This window comes from Lissotriton vulgaris, chromosome 12 (assembly GCF_964263255.1).
Source record: "Lissotriton vulgaris chromosome 12, aLisVul1.2, whole genome shotgun sequence".
NCBI lineage: Eukaryota > Metazoa > Chordata > Amphibia > Caudata > Salamandridae > Lissotriton > Lissotriton vulgaris.
In genome coordinates, this window is record NC_141700.1 from 33070894 (window position 1) to 33087840 (window position 16947).

Below are 16947 nucleotides of genomic sequence, written 5' to 3' on the forward strand. Positions count from 1 at the left end.
TTTGTGGTTTCTAACCGTTTTAGTTTAGCTATTTACCTCCCTGGGAGGTGCTAGTGTTTAGAATTGTTTAGGGTGACAGATGCTTCTCTTTGCGAAGTTTAGGGTGGGGGGAGTTGGGGGTGAGGGAGGGGGAGGAGACCATTGTCTCCTGGAAGTTTGTTATTTTTGGCTGCCTACGGGCCGATGTGTTCTGTTCTTATTGGTAGCAAAGTGGCTTTCCCTTCTTCATCAGCTGGCGCACACACTGTTGCCTCCTTTTTCCCATGTTCAGGGTCCCCGGGTCTGGGTGGGGCTTCCTCTCCGGCTCGACACGACCTTTCAAATGCACCTGCATTACCTGATAATCCTCTTCATACATGTCTCCTGCCCATAACCGACCTCTTCACATTCTCTCTTGGAATGTGAATGGCCTTCTGGGCCGCATCAAGCGCACCGCGGTGCTCCGTGCAGCCCATCGCACATGCCCGAAGCCTTGCTTCTCCAGGAGACGCACCTTCTGGTTTCCCACTGTCATTTCCTAGCCCGTTACGGGTTCGACCGAGTCTGGCACTCTGGCTTCGCCCGGGGTTCCCAGGGGGTGGCCATTCTCCTTTGACGGGGGCTTCCCTTTACCCTGGTTACCGTCGACACCAATGCTCAGGGGACGTATGTGGCCCTTGCGGGACTGATTGAGGGGAAACCCCGTGATCCTGCTGTGCACCTATGTCCCCCCTGCGCTCTTGGCACCCACTCTTCTGCGCCTGACGCAGGTGATCTCCTCCCTTCCCCAGGGCCTCACGGTCGTCAGGGGAGACTTTAACGCTGTCCTGCAGCCCTCCCAAGATGTGACGGGCGCTCCGTTGGCGCAGCGGTTGGTCTCTGCGAGGAACCTAGTGCGATGGACCTCAGCTGTGGGTCTCTGCGACGTCTTGAGGGTATGGCTTCCCCGATTGAAACAATACACCCACACGCCGGCTGCTCATTCCACCCACTCCCGTATAGACCTTGTCCTAATGCCCGCCACAGATTGCCAACTGGTGTCAGGAGCGGTTATCCTCCCTTGGTTAATCTCCGACCATTCCCCCTTTCTCTCTCCGCATCGGGTCCCCTGCTGTGGGCCCTCGGACGGTTTGGCGCCTGAACGCTTGGTTCCTGTCAGACTCCACATTGGTGGAGTCCCTGGGTCAGGAACTGCGACACTACTTCACCAACACAGGCTCGGTCCCTTCGCAGGGAACGCTCTGGCAGGCCGGTAAGGTGGCGGTTCGAGGGGTGGCCAGAGGACTGTTCCACACCAAGCGCGCAGTCCAGGTTGCCCAACTGGTACAATTGGAATCTCGGGCTGTGCAACTGGAGCATGCCCAGCTGACTAACGATACTAGCGACACCTCCAGACAACTGGCGCTGGTCCGGGATGAGATTCGGCGGATCTCCTTGGAGTCGGACAAAATGCTCTGGCGCTCCTCAGTGGTACGTATCTACGGCTGGCGGGACAAAAATGGAAAACTCCTTCATAACCTGGTGTCGTACCCCAGAGCCAACTGGATTATCCCGGGGATCCGGACGGTCGCGGGGACCCGTCAAGTGACGTTGTCTGCCATCGCACAAACCTTTGCACACTACTATGCAACCTTATATGCCGTGCGCCCTCCCCGTTCCTCCCTAGCTGGACTAATGGAGGACTCAGGAACCCACCTGCCTTGTCTCTCCCGGGAGACCGCCAATGCTCTGGACGGCCCCCTCACCCCGGAAGAAATACACAGGGCCATCTCCCTGCTGCACTCCGGTAAGACGCCCGGTCACGACGGGTTCCCCCAAGAGTACTACGCAATTTTCCGGGACGACCTGGTTCCCCATTTGATCGAACTTTTCCGCCAGGTGGTTGAGGAGGGGTCCTTTCCGTCTGAATCTGATGTCACTACCCTAGTGGTCTTCCCAAAAACACAGCCGCCCTCCCTAGAATGCTCCGACTACCGCCAGATATCGCTGTTTAACACTGAGATCAAAATCCTTGCCACCGCGATAGCCCAACGACTTCGGCCTTTGCTGCAGGACCTGGTCCATCCCGACCAGTGTGGCTTCATGCCTGCCAGGGGCACCCGCCATTGTATTTGCTGCCTCCATCTGGCACTGGCCCATTGTCACCACCTGTCCCCATACCTGGCGTTGCTTCCCGTGGATTTCGAGAAAGCGTTTGACACGGTGGACTTGGGGGTACCTGGGCGATGTCCTAGAGAGAATGGGATTCGGCCTACCCTTCCGCAGCCGGATCAGGGTTCTTTATCATAGCCCTAGAGCCCGTGTACTCGTTAATGGTGAGCTCTCTGAACCATTCCCGATCCGAAGAGGCACCCGTCAGGGTTGCTCTCTTTCACCGCTCCTATTTGCTCTGGTGATGGAGCCCCTGGCGGCGTTAATCCGGCAGAACTCCCTTATCCAAGGTTGTGCCTGGGATCTGAGACAGGTGGATAACATCGCTCTATATGCGGACGATGTCCTGCTCTACCTGGCGGATCCGGAGCACTCCGGCCCTAGAGCTCTAGAGGCCCTCGCGGTGTTTGAACAGGTCTCAGGGCTTTGCCTTAACCCGACAAAGTCCACCCTGGTTCCCTGAATCCATCCTGGGCGTGTTTTGACTGGCAGGCGTGTTTTGACTGGCAGGTGTTGATCCCCCTCCGGAGGCAATCCTTCAAATACCTGGGCATGTGGGTGACCCTCCTCCCAGAGCTGGAATGGGCCCTCAAAATCGCCCCCCTGGTCGCTCGGATGAAGACCGACCTCAGGAACTGGCCGTTCCTTCCCCTTAATCCGCTTGGCAGGAGCGCCCTTTTTAAAATGATGATCCTCCCCCGCTTCCTTTACATCCTGCAGGAAACCAACGTCCACCTTTCCAGTGGCTGGTTTCGGGAATTGGACAGCTCACTCACCCGATTCCTGTGGGGAGGTGGGCGTTCGCGATTGTGTCTGTCTCATTGCTGGGCTCCCCCCTTTAACAGAGGCATGGGGGTCACCAATCTCCACCTTTACTATTTGGCCACGAGGCTCATCATGATCCACGACTGGTTTGCGGACAGCTGGTCCGACCCGGCTTACCGGGTGGAACTCACTACCCTGGACTTCCCGCAGCTTCAGGGATTCCTCTTCGGCTCCCCGGTGCCACAAACCTTACCCCCAGTCACTGGGACGGTGCTCGTGGCTTGGCGCGCGGCCCTTAGACTTGTGAGATGGGACCGGACGCTAACTCGACAAACACGCTATGGCATGGAGCCTGGCTGAGGGAGGTCTCGTCCTTGGGAGGTTTCCGTCGCTGGGACCTGGTGGGGATTTCGCTCCTTGGGGATGTGTGGGTGGGGGACCACATGTGCTCCTTCTCGGACCTACAAAACAGACATGCCCTCTCCCAGTTCTACAAATACCTGCAACTCCGTCACGCACTACACACACATCCGCCAGCACCCACCACTCTCCCAGAATTCAGCCCCCTTGAGGCGCAGGTAATGATGGGGGACCTGGGGAGGGGGGGGTCCCATTTATACCGAGCCCTGGTAAACAATTTTCCTACATCCCTGGACCGACTTCGGGAGCATTGGGTGGAATGGGTGGGTCCCTTAGACGATGCAGACTGGTGTGACGCCCTTATGGCACCCAAAACCCTGACTACATCATCCAAGTTACGCCTGGTCCAACTTTACTACCTCCACACGGCCTACCTTACCCCAACCCGTCTCCTCCGACCTGGCTTGAGAACCTCTCCGGCCTGTGTGCGCTGCGACTCTGCCAAGGCGGTTCCCCATGACCCGAGGCACCTGCTGCTGGGGATATTCGCTGGACTAGATGGATCTAGGGCTGATAAGCGCTTCCTGGGGATGGCCCAGGCCGTGGCAAAGCAGGACATAGCGGCCGCTTGGTCCCAAACTGCGGCCCGACACTGCGGAAATGGAGGAGGGGTGTGGACTGATGTGGGGTGCAGGAGGAGTCCCTCTTTGAGGCCCGGGACTGCCCGGAAATGTTCAGCAGGGTGTGGGGTAAATGGTTCGGTCTGTTGCCTTTATGAGGGTCCGAGCCTCATTATGCATGTACGTAATGTGGAGGCTACTCAGGGGGGTCTTACTATGTCTGTGTTGTCGCCAAGGTGGGAAAGGTTTTTAATACTGTACTGTGATTTGCTACCAATGAACTTGTTTGTTTCAGAAATTTCAATATAAATTGATTATCAAAAAAAAACAATTTTATTTGATGTCTGTTTTGCTTGCAGAACAATATCTATTTAATAGTGCTATTTACCCAAAAAAGACATTTCAGAAATCTGCAAGCTATCCTCTGTAGAGTACTAAACATTTTTTCAAATAGTTACATTACAAAATCCAAGTGTATTGATCTGCAGGAGCAATAAGCGCTTAATACATACCTTATAAAAATAAAATTTCAGGTTGAAATTTAATCTCTGCACCTTTTACTTTTCATTTACTACATCCGGATATGCTTTTGTTTTTTGAATTATATATACATTGCACTGTATTTCTAGGTTGTTTTTCAGCAGCAGTTTTGTTTCAGATAAATAAATATTTTGATAGCCAGGATTATTTTTGTATTCCTATCAGTGTTTTGTTTTTTTCCCTTTTGATAACCTCAAGTCCACCTTTCAACACAGTCACTAGCTGCAGTAAGAAATGACCGTTACTGGAAGAGTACAGGAAAAAGAGAATTGGATGTACTTGGCTAGCCATTGTAGATACTTAAATTAGTTTGTTGTGGCTGTTCGTTGCTTCACTTGCTTTTTCTATTTCGAGAAGTCTGTTGAGTGAGCTTGATATGCAGCTAGACTTTAACGTAGCAAGGAAGGCTTGACTGCGTTGAGGAGCCCAGAGTCCCTGCAGTGAGGGAAAAATAGGATTGGCGACACTCTAAATCTGGGTTTTGGTTGGCAGGGACTGCTAGTAATCCCCCTGTCTGTCTAAAACTGCAGTCAAAAAAAAGTCTTGCCTCTTACGTGTTGGGCCCAAATACTCAAGTTCCACCCTTTGCAAAGTCGCAATTGACTGCATTTGGGTGCAATTTCAAACTTTTCCTCACCCATAGAGAAAGTACATATATACCTGCCAGTACAATTGTAGTCGGGGGAGGAAGGTAGAAGGGTGAGAAAGATGAATGGTGTAACATTCCTCATTGTCAGGCAATGCAAGACTTGCACCACAGATGCTGCTATTTCACTAGTGGTGTGCTGATGACATATCTGAAAGAAACAGGTTTGTATTAGATTCCTTACCTTAGAATATCCCCAGGCGTCAGACTGGATCCGGAAATGTTTGCGTAGCAGTACCCTTGCGCGTCGGTAGGTGTCGTCTGCGGCTCCGCCTCCGTCGTGGGCGCCGTGATGACGTCGTCTGAGTACTTCGACGCCGCCTCCGCGTGCTGACGTCCGTTCTTTTTTTTTTTTTTGGCGCCAGCAGCGCAGATCCGGAAAAAGTGGTACCTTAGTCACTTTTGACTAACTTTTTCGAGATCTTTTTGATCATTTCTTCGAGTCTTTGACTCCGATCGGTGCCAGTAGAGATGCCAGGTTTTAAACCTTGTGGGGACTGCGACCGACTGATGTCGGTCACCGACCCTCACCGTCGGTGCCTCCACTGTCTCGGCGTCTATCGTGACGACAAGACCTGCTCCGACTGTTGGGCCTTAACCTCGAAGGCTAGGCGGGAGCGGTCCCGCAAGCGGCTCGAGCTCCAGCAGTCGGCCCCGCGCCGTGAGAGGTCCCGGACCGGCCAGAGGTCAAGGGACCGGTCGCGGGGTCGGAGCCATCATAGCTCCGCGAGTCGACATCACTCCTCTTGGTCGAAGTCGTCGTCAGGTAAGCACAAGAAGTCGAAGAGACGTCATCGCTCTTCCGACTCCCCCCGACGCTCACGTGATGCGGCTAGGGGTTCGGGTGACACCGCCCACGTGGCTCCGTCTGAGTCGCCAGCGTCGCGACCTGCCCTATACCCTCCGGTCCCTGGGCAGCAAGCAACGCCGGAGGAGAACGAGCGCTTCCTCATGGCCATGAGGTCCCTCTCTCCTCCGACTGGTTCCGTGGCACCTTCGGGCCCAGCAGACCTGTCTGGGGGCCCTAGCGGGTGGGGTGCTTCGGCCCCGACGCCGCCGGCGCCACAGGGCCCCACTGGATCTGCTTCTGGATCCGGATCGTCGCCGGTCGACCTGACGACCTCACCGGCGCCGGTTCCACAGGTGTCACCTCCGGCGCGGTCCTCGGGCGGCGCCGTCCCCAATACCTCCCTCGACCCTGTTCCGGCGTCGGAGCTGCGCCGCTGGGCGCCGCTCTCAACGCCGCTTGGGGAGTTTAACCGGCCCGTCCTTTGAAAACCCTGATTATCAGGAGATGGGTGATGAGGAGTATTGGGAGGGGTCTGAGGACCCTCTGACACGTGAGTGTCAGTCCAAGGAGGACAGACACTGGTTTTGTCTCGCCTCCTACCGTGGCTTCGGAGGAGGGGGCCTTCTTCAGTGTGGTGTTGACGCGGGCAGCCAAGGCCTTGGGCCTTGAGCTCCCCGTCGCGGCCGTGAGGACTAACCTCCTCACTGAGGTCCTTAAGCCGCAGTCAAGCTGAACAGAGCCTCTGCTGCCGTTTAATGAGGCCTTGACTAACGTTCTTTTGGGCACTTGGTCCAGGGCCGCTACTGGCCAGCCTGTAGATAGGAACGTGGCCAGATGCCACCGCCCGGCCCCGGGCGACCCTTGTTTCCTGTCCACCCACCCCACCCCCGAGAGCCTGGTCATCCAGGCCTCTAATTCCCAGACTGCATTCCCGTCGGCTCCGCCTGATCGGGAATCCAAGAGGTATGAGAATTATGGAAAGAAAATATTCTCCCTTAGTTTGGGACTGCTGTCTTCCAACACCGCATGCCTCTTGGGCCGTTACACCCACTCCCTGTGGGACACGGTCGCGGACGTGCTGCCACAATGCCCGGCGGAGGTCAAGGCTAAACTCGCCCAAGCCCTTGCGGAGGGTCGAAATGCGGCACGTTTCTCCATCCAGTGTGTGTTGCATACCACCGACTCACTGGGCAGAGCGATGGCAACGACGGTGACGATTTGTCGCCGATGTCCAAAATACTCTCATGGACATGCCGTTTGATGGCTGTCGCCTCTTTGGCGACAAGGCAGACCATGCGCTTGAGCGCTTTAAGGACTCCAGGGCTACGGCCAAGTCCTTGGGCCTCTCGGCCCCGCGCCAGCAAACGGGTGCCTTTCGCTCCTTTCATGGCCAAGGAAGGGGCGCCCCCACACGTGCTGCCAGCCATGCACCGCAGACTAACATCCAACGCGGTGGCAGCTGCGGAAATCGCCGTGGAGGCGGTCGGGGACAACGGCGAGGCCAGTCCACACCTTCCCCCGCAGCATCCGCCTCAAAACCCTCCTAGTCCGTGCTTTCAGGCCCATGTGACGCCAGTGGGGTCAGGGTTCGCCATCACCACTCCCACTGGCGCACTGTCACATCGGACAGGTGGGTGCTGCAAATCGTCCGAAGGGGCTACTCCCTCCCCTTCGAGACGACCCCTCATGCCATGCCACCGCAATACCCCGTATCGGGGGATCATATGCGGCTTCTGCAGGAGAGTTACGGCCCTCTTGGCCAAGGGGGCCATCGAGCGTGTTCCTGGGCCAGAAGTAGGGTGTGGTTGCTACTCCCACTACTTTTTGGTACCCAAGAAGTGCCTACGCCCTATCTTGGATCTACGGAACGTCAACGGCTTCCTCCGGAAGGAGAAGTTCAAAATGCTGACACTGGCTCAGGTCTTAGCTGCCTTGGACCCAGGAGACTGGATCGTAGCGTTGGACTTGCAGGACGCTTATTTCCACATCCCCGTCCTGCCGGCCCACCGGCGCTACCTGCGGTTCACGGTAGGCCACGAGCACTTTCAGTTTACCGTGCTCCCCTTCGGCCTTACCAGCGCCCCACGGGTGTTCACGAAAGTGATAGCGGTGGTCGCAGCTCATCTGCGCAGGTTAGGGGTTTCAGTCTTCCCCTACCTCGACGACTGGTTGTTGAAGTCGGGCTCGCCCCAGACAGTCGTCAGCCCCCTCCAGACGATGGCAGACCTTCTGCACCAGCTGGGGTTCTCCATCAATGTGCCAAAGTCACCCCTGTGCCCCTCTCAGAAGCTTTTTTTCATCGAAGCGGTTCCCGACTCGGCGCAGTTTCGGGTTTACCCCACCCCCCGAACAGCAGGTTCGGGATATACAGGCTCTGATTCCGATCTTTCAGCCTTTATCCCGAGTCTCTGTCAGGTTGACGCTGCGGCTTCTGGGGCTGATGGCTTCCTGCATCCTTCTGGTGCATCACGCCCATTGGCTGATGCGGGCTCTGCAGTGGGACCTGAAGTTTCAGTGGGCCCAGCATTAGGGCAACCTGTCCGACCATGTCATGATCTCAGAGGGCACTGCGAGACAACTGCAGTGGTGGCTCATGGGCCGCGATTGGGTCAGCGGCAGATCCCTCTCCCTTCCCCAGCCGGAGCACGTAGTTGTGACGGACGCGTCCCTCCAGGGCTGGGGAGGCCACATGGGAGAGGCGGAGATCAGAGGCCTCTGGTCTCCGGCGGAGTCCCAGCTCCATATCAACCTTCTGGAGCTGCGGGTGATTCGTCTAGCACTGAAGGCATTCCTCCCCACTGTCCGGGGGAGTGTAGTGCAGGTGTTCACGGACAACACCAACGCCATGTGGTACTGCAGCAAACAGGACAGGGTGGGGTCGTGGACCCTCTGCCAGGAGGCTCTGCGCCTCTGGCAGTGGCTGGCACATCAGGGCGTGACCCTGATGGTTCAACACCTGGCAGGTTCTCTGAACGCCAGGGCGGACGCGCTCAGCCAAAGGTTTTGATTGATCAAGAATGACGTCTGAACTCGGACGTGGCGCAAGGCATCTTTCTGCAGAGGGGAGATCCTTGGTTAGATCTATTCGCCACCGAAGAGAACGCGCAATGTCATCAGTTCTGCGCGTTGGAATTTCCAAGGTGGCACTCGCTCTGGGACGCTTTTCGTCGCGAGTGGAGTTGAGGTCTGTTGTACGCCTTTCCGCCTATTCCACTTCTGCCCAGAGTGCTAGAGAAAATGAAGTGCGACCGGGCCCAAGTCATCCTTGTGGCTCCGGATTTGGCGCGAAGGTACTGGTATCCCGAGCTACTGAGTAGGTCAGTCGATCCCCCGATTCGTCTGCCTTTTCAGGAGGATCTTCAGTCGCAGCAGCAGGGGACGGTCCTCCACCCGAACCTGTCCATTCGCCACCTCCATGCTTGGAGATTGAGCGGCGATAGTTGAGGCCATTTGACTTGCCTCCTGAAGTCTGTAATGTCATTCTGGCAGCCAGGCGTCCCTCCACATAGTCGCTATACGCCTGCAGGTGGAACAGATTTTTGGCATGGTGCACAGCAAAAGCTGTGGATCCTCTCAATGCCCCTTTTTCTGAGGTTCTCCTCTTCCTTCTTTCTCTTGCTTAGCAGGGCTCTGCTCTGGGCACTATCAAGGGCTACCTTTCTGCCCATTCAGCCTTCTTAAGGCTACCTGATCAGCCTTCTTTGTTCAAGTCCCCCATTGTAAACAGATTCTTAAAGGGAAACACTCATATGTTCCCTCCTGTTCCTTTCGTGATGCCCCAGTGGGACTTGAACCTGGTTCTAACTTACTTGATGTGCGCGCCCTTTGAGCCGCTTCATAATTGTCCTCTACGTCTTCTTACCCTTAAGACTGCTTTCCTGGTTGCCATCACTTTTGCCAGGAGAGTGAGTGAGCTCCAGGCTCTTTCCTCTAAACCTCCTTTCCTTTCTGTCCATCCGGACAAGGTTGTGTTGCGGACAAAACCCTCTTTCCTGCCCAAGGTAGTCACAGCCTTCCACATCGGGCAGTCCATCACCTTTTCAACACACAAAAGGGGGAAGTGCCAAACTTGTTTAAACTTCAATACCCCAGGCCCCCTGGAGCAAACCAAATGATATAGAAAAACAAATGGAGGAGTATCACCCGAAGTTAAGCTGAAGGTTTTCCAAAAGGAGGGGGTTGTTTCTTAGAATGATAAAAAGGAATGATTCATCCTTTTGTAAGAAACGCCTCACTCACCACCTAGTGGTGACATGCTTCATCATCGGGGCCGAGCAGCGGAAGGTAGAAGTAGGTTATTGGCCTCACTCCTCACCGGTAAACTAATATGTTGTACCGCGAGATGAGCCTACCCCCTGCCCGCCGAAGCATTTGAAAGCACCAGAATACGTTTTTTGCTTCTTTCAACATATGCTCACTATTTTTTGAGCATACTACCACTGGCAACTTTGCCAAGAGGTACAAAAAGGATTTAGGATAGGGTGTGCCTTTTAGGGGGCCCACACCGTCCATCTCCTTGTTCATGGTCCTGACGAATACCGGGTATTAACCCACATGGTAAAAACATGTTGACCAACTCACCATTACACATATAGAGATACTTAGGTCGTAACTCCCCTTCCGGTATCTCACTCCCTGTTTTTACCATTGTCCAGTTGCTTTTAAATAAAACAATTTTTTCAAGTTAAACCAGGACAATTTTTAACATTTATTTTTCTGCACCTACATTCACAACCTGCTCCACTGTACTACAGGTGTCGAAGCACACTCTGGTGACGCTAGGCCACCAGGGTGGACCCCTATGATGAAGCATATCACCACTAGGTGGTGAGTGAGGGGTTTCTTACAAAAGGATGAATCATTCCTTTTTATCATTCTAAGAAACAACCCCCTCCTTTTGGAAAACCTTCAGCTTAACTTCGGGTGATACTCCCATTTGTTTTTCTATATCCTTGACCAGGGGAATAGGAGTATTCTCCGTCCACCACGGGTGGACACCATCCCTTGCTCTCCCCCTTGTTTTCCAGTAAACCAAATGATCACACACAAGGGGTATATAGAGTACACCACAACAGCAAAGGAAAATTCTCCAATTTGGAAAAACTGCCCTCACTCACATACCGAGGTATGTGACATGCTTCATCATAAGTCCTGCTACAGACAACCTGGTTTAGCCACATCCAGGACGGAGCATTAGGGAGGGGGAAAAAATAATAAATTCCACACTACGAGATGTACAACAAAATCAGTCAATACGTACAACGAATAACACACATGAGTAATAGAACGTGCAGTGAACACCTCGTGGATAAGTGCAGTAAGGATGTGATTAAAACTGATTAAGGGTGCCAGTAGAAAGAATTACTTTATTAAACCCAATTTGATACCCTTATCAGGATTAAAAAAATATAAAAGGATGGGGAAATGTCTTATTGAGAAAATAAGGTTCCTCAAGACTTCCCTCCTACCACTGCTGAAGTCCACATGTTTCAACCGCTTCAATTGTGCCTCAAAAGGTCACTTCGGTCTTCATCAGGACTGCCGCGATCAGAACCACTCGTTACCCTGCCGTAATTCGGTCACAGGGCCTCCAGACTGGAGTAGGTCTAGCAGATCCGTACTCCGCCGGGTCTTCCGATCATTCAGTGCAGATTAAGCCCCCAAGCATAAGGGGAGAACATTCACGAGTTTATGTATTACACAAACTCGAACTGGTGTCAGTCAGGAGGGTCTGCCTGTGAACACAATCGTTCTTTTAGGCTAGCCCTGCCAAAGAATTCCTGTACCTTGAGGCACCGCGTTTTGTTGTTGTGGTGTACTCTATATACCACTTGTGTGTGATCAGTCCATCACCTTTCCCACCTTCTTTCCGCCTCCGCATCCCTCAAAAGAGGAAGAGAGGCTCCACCGTCTGGACCCAAAACGTGCGCTCTCTTACTATCTGGATCGCACACACCAGTTCCGGGTGGATGACCAACTCTTTGTTGGTTACGTGGGCGCTAAGAAAGGACTTGCGGTGCACAAGCGGACCATCTCTCGGTGGATCGTGTGGTGCATCCAAGCGTGTTACTCCTTGGCTAAGAAGGAACCTCCTATTGGGCTGAGGGCCCACTCCACTCAGGCCACGGCGACTACTACTGACCTGGGCTGAGCAGTCCCCTTGCAGGACATTTGTCAGGCAGCTACGTGGGCTTTGCTGCACACGTTCGCCATACACTACTGCCTGGACAGCCAAGTCCGGAGGGATGGCTTCCTTGGCCGTTCCGTCATCCAGGACTTTCTGGTGTGATTATTGGTTCGCAGACCCACCACCGGGGTTGGTGTTGCTGGGGTATCTATTCTAAGGTAAGGAATCTATCACTAACGTGTCTCTTTCAGATGCACAAGTTACTACTTGTGTAACGATATATCTGTAAGAGACATTAGTTAGTGATAGATTCCTTACCGACCCACCCATCCTCCCCGTTCTGCGAACCGATATCTAGTGTTAAGGTCATCCCCGTTCAGGGCCCTAGTTTAATGGCACCAGTGTTGGTTTTATCATGGTTAAGCGTATCTGGCACGGAAAAGCTGTGTATAAGAACTGACGTCGGCATGCGAGGGCGGCGTCTAAGTACTCCGGTGACGTCATTCCGGCGCTAACGACGCTGACTGACGCGGAGCCTTGGACGACGCCTACCGACGCGCAGGGGTATTGCTATGCAAACGTTTCCGGATCCAGTCTGACGCCTGGGAATATTCTAAGGTAAGGAATCTATCACTAATTAATGTCTCTTACAGATATATCGTTACACAAGTAGTAACTTGTGCGTCAGATCTCTAAAAGCTGCTTAAGAAGCCAGTCCAAAACGATTGTGCTGAAACTGTTTTAAGAGGTCCAACATTGGTGGAAGCCAACCCTTCTGAAGCAAGACACATTGGAGTGAATCGTAGTGGGGTGGGGATCCTAGGCGCTTCATACGATATAGGTATATATGGTCATATAGTTATCCTTTCACTTGAGTGGGACAAGTCCTGCATAGAGCACTTCTTAGGATCTCAACTTGTTTCAGTCATAGGTTGTTATAACAGCGGTATTAAGGTGGCATAAAAATTAAAAAATCTGTTCAGTCTGTGCTCACACATAGATCATTGAATGAGCTCTAAGATACCATGAAACGGTGTGCTGTGAAATATGTCGATGTTAGTCCTACGAAAAAGTTACAATCCTTTTTATGTTTTTTTGTTGCAGGAGCTCTTCCATGAAGACTACAAGTGGTGAAAAATATCAGTCGTCTTTCTGTCCTGTATATATTGATGTGAATAATCAAATTTTCATTTCAAGTACTTGCCTTGATTTTTGTGTTTGCTGTACATTATTAATAATCCTGAAATACCCCCTAGAGGAAGAATTTTGCTTTATTTTATAGAAAAGCACAGTTTTAATAAAGGTGAAATTATAACAAATCTCTATCTGCGTCTTGAGTGGTTCAATCAAATAAGGTTTATTCACTTACTTTATAATCCTGAAGCAAATGAAAACAGACATTTCACATACACATAATAAAACAGGTAACAGAAAATCTGTATCTTTAAATGTGTTGGGAGAGTTACCAAATTAATTCATCCACCCACTACACCATCTTTAGTATATTTGTACCTTCTATTTTTCTTTTATCTCCTGTAAATATTGCTGTGCAACTCTGTAAAGTGCTCTGATAGCTTTGCGTCTAGTTTGCGTCACAGAAGGAGGGACAGGTGGTTCATCCGAATCTCTAGTGCCTGTATGTTCTTGCTTAGAGGTGGATTTCTCCAGTCCAAGTGCCTTTAAAAATGGTGGACATCATCCTTGCTGCCATTCACAATAGCTGTTTATTCTAGCTGCTGATCCTGTTTTGTAAAGTAGTGTGCCACAGTTCAGCTGTTCAAGGAACTGTCATCCGCTGTTGGGTGCTCTCTTTGGCCCACCAAGCCTTTGCTCGAGCACTGTAAAAAGTGAATGTTTAGCTTTGTTGGCTTTTCTCTGTTTACTGAAGCAGCCTTCCTTCTTCAAATTACTTACTCTGGTGTGCTTTTTGAAGGGTTTGGCCAGTTTATGCTCCTCCTCCCCGTTTATCATGGCCTTGTAAGCCATTACCATGGTACTGACCTTTTTGATAGATGGGTTCACAAACAAAAAAGTTGCTGCTTGCTCTTTGAAGCTTCTCACTCTGAAGATGATATTTTTGGTCATTGCTGCAGGCCCTTTCTGTTCATCCTCTGTTTACTTCATTCTTCTCATAGAAGATGCCAAAGGTGGTTTCCTCATTTCATGTTGAGCAGTCCATTATATGGCTAGCTTTTTTGCCAGTAGGAAGAGCTGCTACTACTCCTCTTGGAACAACACTAGGCTCTGAGCTTTCATTGTCTGTACTTGGGCTTGATAATGAACTGCTTCCTGGCTTCGGTGATTCCAAGAAGGACAAAGTGGTCTAACAAATGACTATTTCCTGGTCAATGAGCAGCTACTGCATGTTTCCATATCCAGTCTGGCACCTGGAGGCCCGAGGTAGCTCTGAAGGCTACTGGCATCTTCCTCCAACATGTAATTATCCCTCTACAAGTCCTTGCACCCTCGCTCCAAGGCTTGCCTAAGATTGGCAGATTATGGCATGTCACCTGCAGGATATTGATGTTACACGCACTAGGACCCTTATGGTCCTGGAGCAGAATCTGAACAGAAACTAAGTCATATGCAGGGAGGTGTTGGGGTGTGGTTAATGTTTAGTATGAGATAATGCGCAGTGTGTGAGTGTATGCTGTGGAACAAAGAAGTATTTGACTGCAGCTCCCATGTGGCATATTTCATTAGCATTTTCTAGGGCTGGGTAGGACTCTAAATCTGGTGACATATAGGGGATACGTGCACGAAGAAGACAAGACTGCTTCCCTGAGAGTTGGCAATGTTACGGCAAACTGCTTGTGCGTGCCATGTGTGCCTCAAATCGATGGAAAGCAGTCCGAGGCTGGTACATGTGGAGTCAAAGCCCTGCTCCAGGACATACATAGTCAAAGAAGTAAGTGAAGGTTCTGCAGAGGAGCACATTCAAAATGCCCACCAAAACTGCCAGTAAAGCTGTCGATGGAAACGCTGCGCTATGCCCTGGATACAAACCAATTACTCATACGAAGCAGAAAGATAACTGCAGCGACAACCAGGTATGAGAAACAGAGAATGTACTCGCCGTCAAAGAAAAGTGAAGCATTCTACGACGTCCAGATCAAGAGTGGAGACCCAAGCTCAAGCATTTTACCTGCAGAAGTTGCAGGTGCTGCCAGGTACAGCGAAAGCTGTCTGAACAGCATGTGCTCTCAATGGCAGAAAAAGGGAGCGCGAAGTACAATGCAGCCGTGTTCCTGAAGCAAAAGCCACCCTTAGACACTTCTAAGAAGCAGAATATTGGTGCTAAATGGGCTGTGTGGATTTAAACACTTGATAACCTCATAGATGCACTAGAAGAAGATGAAAATATCATCAAATACTTTGAAAAGCTTGCAGACAATGGAGTGAAAGAAGTGCTAAACAAAGTTTCACAGACTGATGCAAACTCCTACCAGAACATAAAAGAAGTGTTGGAGCCAAGTTCAATCCAATGCTGAATGTCGACTATGAAAGATATATTTTCATCCAAGCACGACAACATGTTTGTGAAACAATGGACACATTTGGTGAAAGACTTGATACACTCATTAAACATTACAAATTCTGTGATTTCACCCAACTAAGGGGTCGATTCCGTTGTCATTCGGAAGGGCTCCGAATCTGGTTTGCTAAATCCGATCCGGAGCCCTTGTTTCAGACCGAATCGTACCCACTTCCCAACGACCAATTCCAATGCCTGGAAACAGTTAGGGCTCTTCCGAATCGGTTCCGAAAGGCATTCAGAATGGTTGCGTCTTTCAGAGCCGAATTGTACAGCTCTATGGACTCTGTTTCTGAGCGAGCGAGTAGGATGACCTGTTCAAACAGCCGTTCCGATTCGGTTTCTCCTGAACGAATCGACTGCTGGAATGTGTCTTAGCAGGCCCCCCTTCATCCCGGGCCTTGCGAATGGTGCCCGTGGGGGTACCCAAGGGACCCCCTTTCCAAACATGCACAGTGTGGCAGGCACCATGGGGTGCTCGCCACAAGGTGAAGCTTTTCCCCAGCCACTCCTGTCTTCAATGGGAACCTGTGGAGTCTTGCTGAATCGGATCCAGAAGTATCTGGATACATCCAATTTGCTCGGTCGGACTCCCCCGATCCAAGTAGTCAGGAAAGCATTCCGGAACCAATTCGGTAGGAATGCTTTCCATACTACATCGGAATCGACCCCTAAGAAGCCATGCAAATCAGTCATTGATGGCTACCTTTTTTTTTTTTTTTTTTTTTTTTTATAATTTTTATTTGGAAAACCTCAGTTGTAGCATTACAGGAAATTGCAGGCACAGGCCAAGAAATCACCGGACAACAACAGAAAGAATTCAAGCCTCGCACAGCGAGAGGCGACAATACTGTAAAGTTCGACATAGCCCTGTAAATCAGGATTGATGAATTAATTTGTCCACAATGTTCCAGGATGTGGGAGGATTCCAATTTATAATAAGGGTTTGAGGATCTTATAGCATGCGATATTGCAAAAATCAGAGACTGAGCAAATCTCAGAACAGGATAATAGTCTTCAATGGGGGTTCACAGAATGGGAAACATGATCAGGATGTAAGGTAACAACCACTATGTACTGGACCACAGCGTCCTACTCACGAAAGCAAAAGGCTGCAGCAAAGTTATATAGGTGCACGTTACATAAGACTCCCCAATGAAACCGGAACCCAATCCCTCATCTAATAGATAACTATTCAGGAAATGGAGAAAAAGAATACAGAGAGAAGAAGAAAAAAGGAAAAAGTAGGGCCATAGAAACAAAGAAAAACATAAAACACACCCCGTCCCCCAACCCCCCACCCTGCATACCAGCAGAAGGCCACGCCCCCCCCCCCTATAGGCATGCCTGTCGCCCCAGTGAGAACCCCGAAAGTGGGAAAAAATGGAGGAGGGCCTTAGCTCCAGCCCCAAGCACACCCTCTCCCCCCCTCCC

The 16947-nt window shown here is 51.4% G+C and overlaps 1 protein-coding gene across 1 annotated transcript in view; it reads left to right on the top strand.

The window, feature by feature from the left end:
* Window positions 1-13301, top strand: part of LOC147673144 (uncharacterized) — a 166337-nt gene extending 153036 nt beyond the window's left edge. Inside the window, exon 11 of the mRNA XM_086946890.1 lies at window positions 13083-13301. The gene's annotated coding sequence lies outside the window, so the exon portion shown is untranslated. The remainder of the gene's footprint in view (window positions 1-13082) is intronic.
* The last annotated feature ends 3646 nt before the right edge of the window (window positions 13302-16947 follow it).